Source organism: Pongo pygmaeus, chromosome 5 (genome assembly GCF_028885625.2).
Source record: "Pongo pygmaeus isolate AG05252 chromosome 5, NHGRI_mPonPyg2-v2.0_pri, whole genome shotgun sequence".
In the NCBI taxonomy this organism is placed as follows: Eukaryota; Metazoa; Chordata; class Mammalia; order Primates; family Hominidae; genus Pongo; species Pongo pygmaeus.
In genome coordinates, this window is record NC_072378.2 from 27,545,692 (window position 1) to 27,557,549 (window position 11,858).

Below are 11,858 nucleotides of genomic sequence, written 5' to 3' on the forward strand. Positions count from 1 at the left end.
CTTACAATTCATAGTTAATCAAAACAAATAAAAACAAAAACCTGATTAGAAACAAAAATGGGCTGGGCGCGGTGGCTCACACCTGTAATCCTAGCACTTTGGGAGGCTGAAGCGGGCAGATCACCTGAGATCGGGAGTTTGAGACCAGCCTGACCAACATAGAGAAAACCCGTCTCTACTAAAAATACAAAATTAGCTGGGTGTGGTGGTGCATGCCTGTAATCCCAGCTACTCGGGAGGCTGAGGCAGGAGAATCACTTCAACCTAGGAGGCAGAGGTTGCGGTGAGCCAAGATCGCGCCATTGCACTCCAGCCTGGGAAACAAGAGCAAAATTCCATCTCAAAAAACAATAACAGTAATAAAAATGTACTAAGGACTTGCATAGACATTTCTCCAAAGACGATATACAAATAGCCAACAACCATATGAAAAGACGCTCAATGTCACTAATCATCAAGGGAATGCAAATCAAACCAAAAGTGAGATATCATCTTATACCTGTTAGGATAGCTATTATCAAAAAAACAAAAGACAAGTGTTGGTGAGTTCGTAGAGAAATTGGAAGCTTTCTACCCTGTTAATGAGATTGCGAAATGGTGCAGCCACTGTGGAAAACAGTATGAAGGTTCTTCAAAAAATTAAAAATAGAACTACCAGGCCGGGTGCAGTGGCTCATGCCTGTAATCCCAGCACTTTGGGAGGCCGAGGTGCATGGATCACTTGAGGTCAGGAGTTCGACACCAGCCTGAGCAACATGGCAAAACCCCATCTCTACTAAAAATACAAAATTAGCTGGGTGTGTTGGTGCCCGCCTGTAATCCCAGTCACTCGGGAGGCTGAGGCAGAAGAATCACTGGAAGCCAAGAGGCGGAGGTTGCAGTGAGCCAAGATCGGGTCACTGCCCTCCAGCCTGGGCGACAGAGCAAGACTCCATCTCAAAAAAAAAAAAAAAAAATAGAACTACCATATATGATTCAGCAACCCCACTTCTGGGTATATACCCAAAAAAATTGAATTCAGAATCTCAAGGACATATTAGCACACCTATATTAATTACAGCATTATTCACAATACCAAAGATGTGGAAGCAACCTAAATGTTCATCAGTGGAGGGATTAATATAGAAAACATGGTATATACATACAATAGAATATTATTCAGCCTTTAAAATAAAGGAAATTCTGGCCAGGCATGGTGGCTCACGCCTATAATTCCAGCACTTTGGGAGGCTGAGGTGGGATGATCGCTTGAGCAATACAGTGAGAGCCTGTCTCTACAAAAAATTAAAATATTAGCCAAGCATGGTGGTGTGCAGTCCTAGCTACTCAGGAGACTGAGGTGGGAGGATCATTTGAGCCCAGGAGGTTGAGGCTGTAGTGAGCCAACATCATACCATTGCACTCGATCCTGAAAGGCAAAGCAAGACCCTGTCTCAAAAGAAAAAGAAAAAAAAGGAAATTCTGCAACATGCAACAGCATGGATCAACTTTGAGGACATTATTGTAAGTGAAATGAGCTTCCCACAAATGGACAAATACTGCTTGATTCCACTTGAGATGTCTAAAATAACCAAACTCGTTGAATCAGAGACCAGAATGGTGGTTGCCTGTGGTTGGAGGAAGGGGAAAATGGGAATTTCAGTTATGCAAGGTAAGTTCTAGAGATCTGCTGTACAACATTGTGCCTGTAGTTAACAATACTATATTGTACTCTTAAATTTTTGTCGCTGGGCATGGTGGCTCACACCTGTAATCCCAGCACTTTGGGAGGCCGAGGTGGGTGGATCACCTGAGGTCAGGAGTTCAAGACCAGCCTAACCAACATAGAGAAACCCCTGTCTCTACTAAAAATACAAAATTAGCCTGGCGTGGTGGCACATGCCTGTAATCCCAGCTACTGGGGAGGCAGAAGCAGGAGAACAGCTTGAACCTCGGAGGTGGAGGTTGTGGTGAGCTGAGATTGCGCCATTGCACTCCAGCCTGGGCAACAAGAGCAAAACTCCATCTCAAAAAAAAAAATTTTTTTTTTTGTCAAGAGAGTAAATCTCATGGCAAGCTCTTTTTGCCTCAATACTTTTTTTAATCAAAAGAAAAATGGATTTACCTTTACTCTCTAGCAAAATATGTAATAATACTTGCACATTACATCAAAAAACTACAACTTAAAATCTTTTCTTCGTCAATTCCAATAAATTCTGCTACTAGCCCCACAAATTAGGGCCCCACAAATCTAGTGTGTACAGGCACCACTGGAACTACCAGAAAGGTTGGGCTCCCACCTCCAGCTCTAGACTGTCTTGAATTTCTGACCCCCCACCTCTGATTGACCTCAATTTCAAGTCCCAGGGGACTTCCCATTTCACCCACTAAGGAAGAGCTTTCTGACAGCGTAGGATGGCTCCTAGCAGAGACTGAGCACATAGCTGATAGGACCTTATGGCTCGAGCACCTAACTGGTAGGCTGTTTTGGCTGGAGAGGCCAATCTGACTCCAGTAGCTCTCCCTTTGTCCCAGAGAGATGCAGCCCACATTGACCCCTAGTAAAACCATCTGGAGCCGAAGAGATGTAGATCAAATGCAGCTATGAAGTAAGTCTCAGGATTGGAGGAATGGAGCAAACTGAAAAAGAAAGGGAGATCAGCAGAATCACATTAAGCAGAGCTTCTGAAGGGCAGATATTCCTGAAAATCCTGAAGGCAGAAACCTTGTCTTATCTCCCTCTGCAACCCACCTCAAATCACGCTTCCACCCCTCCCCCAGAAAAACACAACCTTCACGGAAGAGTTTTGAAAAGATTTCCGGCAAGAAAATAATGTTACCAGAGACCGTTGAGGTCTTTTGTCTGGTCACCACTGGTTAAAATAAAGAAATCAGCAAACTTTTTATTGCTGTCAAAACATATGCTCATGTGCTCATTGGTCATTAACATATTCTGCTTTGGAAGTGCCTGTTCAGGTTTTTTGCTCATAACTCTAAAAGTGAAAGATAAATAAAGTTATGAGGGGGATAAAAAAGAATCGAATATTTATGTGAGCTTGGGGAAAGAAAAATTTCTTAGGGAGACACAAAAACAACTAAACCAAAGTTAAATAAATTTGACTTCATAAAAATTAACAATTTCTTCTTCTAATTATTATTTTTGACACGGAGTCTTGCTGGGTTGCCCAGGCTGCAGTACAGTGGTGCCATCTCGGCTCACTGTAACCTCTACCTTCCAGGTTCAAGCAGTTCTCCCGCCTCAGCCTCCCAAGTAGCTGGAATTATAGACATGTGCCACGAAAATTAACAATTTCATCACAAGAGATCATTAAAGTGTTTCCCAGACTCAAGTGACAAGAAGATATTTGCAATACAAATATCTGGCAAAGAACTCTTAAGTGATATATATGGATCAATGATAAAAAGATAGCACAATGAAATGTACGCAGATGTGATTCAAAGGGAAGCTCTGCCAGGCCTGGTGGCTCATGCCTGTAATCCCAACACTCTGAGAGGCTGAGGCGGGAGGATCTCTTGAGCCCTTGAGTTCGAGACCAGCCTGGGCAATATAGTGAGACACTCCTTCCCCTACCTGCAACAAAACATTAAAATTTTAGCCTGGCATGGTGGCATGAGCTTGTGGTCCCAGCTACTCTGGGGGCTGAGGTGGGAGAATTGCTTGACCCCGGGGGGTCCAGGCAGCCGTGAGCCCTGATTGTGCCACTGCACTCCAGCTTGGGCGACAGAGTGAGACCCTGTCTCAAAAACAAAAAGAAAACAAACAAAAAACCCCAAACAAACAAACAACAAACCCCAAAGGGAGTTCTGTTCCATTTTATAAACCTTGAGAGCCTTACTCTTTCCTGACTGTGAAGAGTGGCCAGACGCACCAGGTAGGTGGGACCTGTGCCACCTGCGCCTCAGCCCAGGTTAGAGGCCAAAGTTAGGACCCCACAGCGATACTAGTTTTGCAACAATGTTCAGTGTTCACCTTTGACGTTGACGTTTGCGTTGACGACTGGAGTCGAGTTTAGTGAAAGAAGAATTAACTAAGCTAAAGTGGAGAGAGAAGAAAAAAACAATACTGGCAGGGTATATTTCCGCCCAGTTTCAGGAGAGGATTTTTCTTGTGTGTGGCAAACGTGAGAACCACTACTCTACGGAAACTACCGTACACCCAAGAGTCACCTCTAAAAATTAAAATGGAGGTTTCTTGGATGTCCCGTATTTAGTATTGTGCAATGTATTTTTCCCTTTAGAGCATTTTCATATTTGAGGCAAGTTTTTCCTTTCCTTGTATCTTCCATTTATCAAAAACAACAATACCAAAATTCCACAACCCGAGACCCAGGAAGGGGTTTCCCCAGTGACCCAAATACTTCACAAATGCCGGGCCAGGTGAAAAAGGAAAGGTATTTTGACAGAGGAAATTTTTTTTTTTTTTTTTTTTTTTTTTTGAGACGGAGTCTCGTTCTGTCGCCTAGGCTGTAGTGCAGTGGTGCAATCTCAGCTCACTGTAACCTCCACCTCCTGGGTTCAAGCAATTCTCCCCGGTTCAAGCAATTCTCCTGTCGCAGCCTCCTGAGTAGCTGGAACTACAGGCACACGCCACCATGCCCAGCTAATTTTTGTGGAGTTTTTTTAGTAGAGGCGGCTTTTCGCTATGTTGGTCAGGCTGGTCTCGAACTTCTGACCTCAGGCGATCCACCTTTCTCGGCCTCCCAAAGTGCTGGGATTACAGGCATGAGACACCGCGCCGGACCGAGCAGAGGAAACTTTTAAAGTTGAGTGACTTCTTTGCTATTAATAAACTTTAAACTTTTTTTTTTTGGCCTTTATGAAACAACCACTGCAAAATTTTAACTGAGACAGTGTAAGAGATCTGATCTAACCATCTTTCTTCTAACCTCCAAGCTGTCCTTGTTCATTCCTGGATGTAGGCTGAACTAACTTTGGGAGGCACTTAGTTTATAGTTTATGGTTTAGAACAAAGACCATAACAGCTTTTTCCCAAAAGAAACTCCCTTCTTGCCTGGGGACCAGTCGCCTGTATAGGAGTAACAAATTAGCTACAAGATTACAAATTATGGTTTAGGGGTCCGTCATGCATCCTCTGGCTGCAAGAATCTGAAGCTCCCCATATTGCTCCTGGGGATAACATCACTACTGTAAAACCTAATATCGGTGCTTGAGATATTTTGCAGACCCTACATTTGATGGATCAGCTACCACCACCCAGTTCTGCAATCCCACCCAGGAACAGAAGACAGCAAGAAAACCTCACTTCGACCACTGCTATAATTCCATCTCCAACCTGACCAATCAGCAAGCCCCTTACCCGCTAAATTATTTTTTAATTAATTTATTTATTTTTGTTTGTTTGAGATCAACTGTCGCTCTTGTTGCCCAGGCTGGAGTGCAATGGCACAATCTCGGCACACTGAAACCTCCGCCTCCCGGGTTCAAGCGATTCTCCTGCCTCAGCCTCCCGAGTAGCTGGGATTACAGGCTCCCCTCCCGCCACTACGCCCAGCTAATTTTTGTATTTTTAGTAGAAATGGGATTTCACCATTTGGCCAGGCTGGTCTCGAACTCCTGACCTCAGATAATCTGCAAACCTCGGCCTCCCAAAGTCCTGGGATTACAGGTATGAGCCACCGCACTTGACGCTAAATTATCTTTTAAAATTACCATCCCCTAGTGCTCCAATGCTCCGGGAGACAGATTTGAGTAATAAAACTCCGGTCTCCCACACAGCTGGCTCTGCGTGAATTACTTTCTCCATTGCAATTTCCCTGTCTTGATAAATTGGCTCTGTCTAGGCAGCAGGCAAGGTGAACTCGTTGGGCAATTACATTTAGTGACCTGAAAAATTTTTTTAACCATCAATATTTTGTGATTTGGTCATTTCAGAGTAATGTAGCATTTCAGAGTAAAGCAGGAAAACCTGTTTCATAGCATCTTATAACAAATTCTTCTGCATGTGAGGAAGATCAGTGAATTTCTCAGTAATTCTGTGCCTAGAAAAAGCCTGGGCCCCAACTGTGGATGTCCCATTAGTGCACACTCTTATGCCTTTCTTCTTAGTTTGGTACAGTTTCAGATACAATAGTCCCTTTACTCATGGGGGATATATTCCAAGACCCCTAGTGGATGCTTGAGACTGCTGATAGTACTAAACCCTATACATAACTTTTTTTCTTCTATACACACTGTGAAAGGAAAATAAATCTTAGAACCCTAAAATCACTAAGTCAACAGAAAAGTCAAGCTGGGAACTACACGCAAAACTGCCTCTCATTTTATTCCTAAACAAGATAGCTAAAAAGATAAAAGAGCTACATACCTCCCTCACAATTTGCCCACAAGGAAATTCCTTGTGGGCTTCAAGGTGTTTATCCTAAAACAATTCTGTTGAATTTCACCCTGGCAATGTAAACTGATAGTTTACCTTCACAGGTGTGGGACAGAAAGTCATCCCTCTGGCCGGATGTGGTTGTTCTCGCCTATAATCCCAGCACTTTGGGAAGCCAAGGTGGGTGGATCACCTGAGGTCAGGAGTTCGAGACCCGCCTGGCCAACATGGCAAAACCCTGTCTCTACTAAAAACACAAAAATTAGCCAGGTGTAGTGGCATGCGCCTGTAATCCCAGCTACTGAGGCGACTGAGACAGGAGAATCGCTTGAACCCAGGAGGCGGAGGTTGTTGCAGTGAGCCAAGATCGCACCACTGCACTTTAGCCTGGGTGACAGAGTGAGACTCTGTCACAAAAAAAAAAAAAAAAAAAGAACTGTCCTCCCTCTGCTCACCTGAGACAAATGCATAACTGATTGTTTCCTCTGCCTTATTGTTTATGTAAAAATGCAGATTCACTGAGCCAGACTAAATTGTGTATTCTGTGAAAGGCTGATCAAGGACTCAAAGGAATGCAAACTTTGTCTTTTGTGTCTTTTTTGCCTATGACCTGGAAGACCCCACCACCACTTTGAGTTGTCCAGTCCTACTGGATCGAACCAATGTACATCTTACACATACTGATTGATGTCTCATGTCTCCTTAAAATGCATAAAAGCAAGCTGTACCCTGACCACCTTGGGCACATGTTGTCAGGACCTCCTGAGCCTGTGTAATAGGCGTATCCTTAACCTTAGCAAAATAAACTCTCTAAATTGGTTGAGATCTGTCTCAGATATTTTGGGTTTACAACACACACCTATAATGGTTTAATTGATAAAACAGCCAGGGTAAATAACAGCAACTAATAATAAAATATAACAATTATAACAATATACTGTAATGAAAGTTACATGAATGTGGTCCTCCTCTTTTTCCCTATATCAAGCTTTTTTTTTTTTTTTAATTGTTGCTCTTTGGTTTTGTTGTTAAAACAAGTAATTTACAACCATTTGGTTGGAGAGTTTATTAAAAAACTCAGTGAGGCACTACAGGTAGATTACAGAAGGTGGATATTAGAAGTTAGGGAATCGTCTGCTTTATTACAGTGAAATTTAAAGTGACAATGCTAGTTTAGCACACTTTTTTTTTTTTTTTTGGCAGAGTCTCATTCTGTTGCCCAGGCTGGAGTGCAGTGGCACAATCTTGGCTCACTACAACCTCCTCCTCCCAGAGTCAAGCAATTCTCATACCTCAGCCTCCCAAGTAGCTGGGACTACAGGTGTGTGCCACCACGCCCAGCTAATTTTTGTAATTTTGTAGAGATGGGGGTTTCGCCATGTTTGCCAAGCTGGTCTTGAACTCCTGACCTCAAGTAATCCACCCGCCTCGGCCTCCCAGAGTGACGGGATTACAGACCTGAGCCACTGTGGCGTCCAGCCTAGCACACTCTTAAGTTTAAGAAATAAATCAGTTTCTTTGTTACTGATCAGTTCAGTTGATTGGCGCATCTTACCAATAATGCCGACATCTGGCGTTGAGTACCCATAGAGGCCAGGCCAGTATCTAATTTTTTATTATCTAAGTATCCACATGAAATTGCCTCTTATCTATTTTGTGAAAAATTCTCTCTGCACTTAGGGGTAAAGGGCAGACAATAGAATATCAGTTATTCACTTGGCTCAAAGCATGGCCCTGTTTCTTTTTTTATTTTTTTCTCACAGGTCTGTGTCCTAAGCATTGCTTATAATTAGAAACTTCTGAGGAAAATCTCTTTGCGAAGAACCTGCACAAGTGGCTTTGGAAATTGCAAGGAAGCCAATCTCACCTGCACAGTATAGGCGGGGTCCTGCACCACGAGAGCCTGCTCTGGGCCCTAGAAACTACAGGCCATGCAGACCATAAGGGGAGGGAGCTGGGACAGCGACATGCTGGGGCGTGGGAAGATGGGGCTATGTGGGCCTCGCCGCGGCTCAGGACAAAGGAGGGAGCAAAAATGTTCCTGAGGTGGCTCAAATAAAAAAAAGGAGGATATGAGATCCTTTGATTTAGGTGCTTGTTCATATACGAAGGTCGTATCTTGTTCAAATGGAGACTCTCAAGATCAGGAACAAAACTTAAAGAAAGCAACCACTTGTTTCCGCCTGGCTTCGAACCAGGGACCTTTCGCGTGTTAGGCGAACGTGATAACCACTACACTACGGAAACAACACTGCCAGTAGAGGTTAGAATTGAAGCACCTAGGGCGAGACAATCCAGGTTAGGCTTTAGAAAATCTACATTTTCTACTCAGATTTTTTTTTTTCTGGTAGTTTCTTTCCATATCTTTCAGACTTTCCACTTATTAAAATCAAAGATATCACATCCTGACAGTTGTTATTTGCCTACCACAAATTGGTACATATATTCACCAAATATATTTACCAGAATGCCCAGTAACCTATTCAGAATAATAAAAACTTCTGGAAACTTCCCAAGCGCCCATCAGCAGATGCATGAATGAATTCACATGAAATAATCTATTGCAACGAGAATGAACAATCTACAACTATGTGGATGAATCTCACAGAGATGTCGACTAAAGTAAACCAGACAGAAAAGGACGTACTCTGTGGCTCCACTGATTTAAATTATAAAGCAGGCAACATTCCGCTGTCCAGCCAGAAGTCACAATAGTGCTTCCATCTGGGGAGAGTGGGTCGTAACTGAAAAGGAACTGGAAATGCTCTGGTTTCCCAGGTGTGTTCCTTTTGTGTGTACTCAAGGGGTGTGTGTGTGTGTGCGTGTAAGACGCGGGGAAGGTGGGAGAGAGAGGTGGAGACAGAGAAGGAGGGAGGGAGAGGGAGAGAGAGGGAGAGATTGGGAGAGAGGTGCACAGGAAGAGACCGATAAATTGAAGAAGTAATACGCTTATGCAATTGTGGAGACTGGTTAGAAAGTGCTAAATCCATAGGGCAGGCTATAATAAAAGGCCATCAGAAAAGACAGGCTGAAAACAATACAGACAATTCAATAAAACCAGAAGTTCTTTGAAAAGTTGTCTACATTGTCTACATTGTCAGCAAACTTGACATTTAGCTAGACTAAGGAAAAACAAAAAAAAGACAAGAGACTCAAATTATTAAAATTGGAAGTGAAAGCGGGGATATTATCACTGAATTTACAAAAATAAAAAGAATTATAAGAGTACACTATGAAAAATTGTATGCCAGCAAATTGGATGACCTAGATTAAATGAACAAACTCCTAGTAACACACAATCTACAAAGATTGAATCATAAAGAATTAGAAATCTGAATAGACCTATAACTAGTAAGGATATTGAAACAGTAATCAAAAACCTACCATGAAAAAAAGCCCTGGACCAGCTGGCTTAACTGATGAATTCTATCAAACAGTTAAAGACTTAAGCAGTCCTTCTCACACTTTTCCACAAAACTGAAGAGTAGGAAACACTTCCTAACCCATTTTATGAAGCTAGTATTATTCTGATACCAAAGCCAGACAAAGCCATTACAAAAAAGAAAGCTACAGGCCAATATTTTTTTATGAATATTGATGCTAAATTCCTCAACAAAATACTGGCACACTAAATTCAACAACATATTAAAAGGATTATACACCATAGCAAAGTAGGATTTATTCCTGAAATGGAAGGATTCAGCATACAAAACAAGTAATTAATATAATGTATACATAAACAGAAGGAAAGAAAAAACACAGTCCTTTGCGTTAATGCAAAAAAGGATTTGACAAACTTTAAACACCTTCATGATGATGGAGGGCTTGCCAATGTGCTGGGAGTTGCCACCTTCAAAAGGACCCACAGGGTTCATGGCCACACCCCGTACTCGTGGCCTGCATTTCTTCTTTGCCTTATATTTGTGGTAGGCCCAGCCAGCCTTCAAGATGGATGCCCCTGCTGGCCGCAAAGTGGGTCTCATTGCTCCCCGCCGGACTGGACGTCTCCGGGGAACCAAGACTGTGCAGGAGAAAGAGAGCTAGTGCTGAGGGGCTCAATAAAGTTTGTCTTTATGCAAAAATAAAAGAAAAAAAGAAAAAGAAGAACAAAGTTGGAGGCTTCATACTTCCTGACCTCAACATTTACTTTAAAGCTACAGTAATCAAAACAGTATGGTACTGGCATAAGGAGAGACATACAGACACAAGCGAATAGAGGGCCCAGAAATAAACTATGGCTTATATGGCCAACTGATTTGTGACAAGGGTGCCAGGGCCATTTAATGGAGAAAGGACTGACTTCTCAACAAATGGTGCTGGGAAAACTGGATATCTACATGCAAAAGAATGAAGTTGGATGTTTACCTTATAATACACGTAAAAACTAACTTAAAAACAGATAAAAGATGTAAACATAGGTGCTAAAACCTTAAAATTCTTAGATGAAAACATTGGAGAAAGTCTTCATGACATTTGGCAATGATTTCTTGGATATCACACCAAAAGCACAGAGAACAATGACAAAAATAGATAAATTAGACTTCATCAAATTGATACCATTTGTAGGCTGTGCACGGTGGCTCACTCCTGTAATCCCAGCACTTTGGGAGTCCGAGGCGGGTGGATCACCTGAGGTCAGGCGTTCGAGACCAGCCTGACCAATATGGTGACACCCCATCTCTACTAAAATTACAAAACTTAGCCAGGTGTGGTGTCATGTGCCTGTAGTCCCAGCTACTTGGGAGGCCACGCCAGGAGAATCACTTGAACCCGAGAGGCGGAGGTTCAAGTGAGCCAAGATTGCACCACTGCACTCTAGCCTGGGTGACAGAGCGAGACTCTGTCTCAAAAAATAAAGAAATAAATAAACAATAAAAATAAAATAAAAACATTTATAGTCAGGACACTGTTTAGTCAGATTTTATTGAATTATTTATTGAATTAGGACACTATCAAAAGAGTGAAAAGACAATCCATGGAACAGAAGAAAATATTTGTGCAGCATGTCTCTGACAAAGAATTAATATCCAGAATATGTAAAGAGCTACTACAATTCAACAACAACAACAACACAACCCAGTTCAAATTGGGCAAAGGAATTGGATCATTTCTCCAAAGAAGATACAAGCACAAATAGCCAGTAAGCACATAAAGAAATGCTCAACTTCACTAACCATTAGGAAAATGCGAATCAAAACCACAGTGAGATAGCATCTGAGACCCCTTAGGGTGGCTATTAGAAAAAAAGAAAAAGAAAACAAAAAGCAAAATAAATACCAGCAAGGATATGGAAAATTATTATTCTGGTGCATTGCTGGTGGGAATGTAAAATAGTACAGCCACTGTAGAAAACAGTATGGCAGTTTCTAAAAAAATTAAACATATTATTACCATATGGTCCAACAATTCCACTTCTAGGTGTTTATCTAAACGAATTGAACGCAGAAGCTCAGCTGGGCCCAGTGGCTCACGCCTGTAATCCCAGCACTTTGGGAGGCCGAGGTGGGCGGATCACGAGGTCAGG

The 11,858-nt window shown here is 42.4% G+C and overlaps 1 non-coding gene across 1 annotated transcript; it reads right to left on the reverse strand.

The window, feature by feature from the left end:
- Positions 1–8,508: 8,508 nt before the first annotated feature.
- Positions 8,509–8,581, reverse strand: TRNAV-AAC (transfer RNA valine (anticodon AAC)). Its single transcript has one exon. It is a non-coding gene; the product is annotated as a tRNA-Val (tRNA).
- Positions 8,582–11,858: the final 3,277 nt, after the last annotated feature.